Source organism: Lactuca virosa, chromosome 4 (assembly GCF_052849685.1).
Source record: "Lactuca virosa cultivar CGN04683 chromosome 4, Lactuca_virosa_CGN04683_v6, whole genome shotgun sequence".
Taxonomy (NCBI): Eukaryota; Viridiplantae; Streptophyta; class Magnoliopsida; order Asterales; family Asteraceae; genus Lactuca; species Lactuca virosa.
The window spans coordinates 35905013-35905634 of record NC_136429.1 but is presented as its reverse complement, the minus strand read 5'-3'; positions in this window follow the sequence as shown (position 1 = coordinate 35905634).

The window sequence follows — 622 nt, the reverse complement described above, 5'->3', positions numbered from 1 at the left end:
ATCCAAGGCAGACTATACAGGAAATCCATTGCAGGCCCATACCTTAGATGCTTGGAAGATCACGAAGCTGCAGAAGTATTAATTGATATACACGAAGGAGATTATGGTAACCATACTGGGGAAGATCCTTATGCTCAAAAGTGATAAGAACAGGGAACTACTGGCCAACGATGAAAAGAGACGCCTTTTTATACGTATAAAAATGTGATGCTTGCCAAAGACATAGCAACATCCTAGATCAACCAGCAGAACCGTTGCATCCTATCATTTCCCCTTGGCCATTCATGAAACGGGGAATAGATATAGTTGGTAAATTACCAAAGGCTCCTTGGGGAAAGGTGTTTATGTTAGTGATGGCAAACTACCTCTCAAAATGGATAGAGGCTGAAGCCTTTGTTCAAGTATGAGACAAAGAATTAGTCTTGTTTATCAAACAAAATATCCTGACCAGGTTCAAGATCCCTGCTAAGATCATATGCGATAATGGATCCTAATTCATAAGCAAAATGACGAGAGACATTTGCGCGAGTTGGAGGATTAAAATGATAATGTCCACTCCTGTTCACCCTCAACCTAATGGTCAAGGTGAATCCAACAATAAGATAATAGTCAACAATCTAAA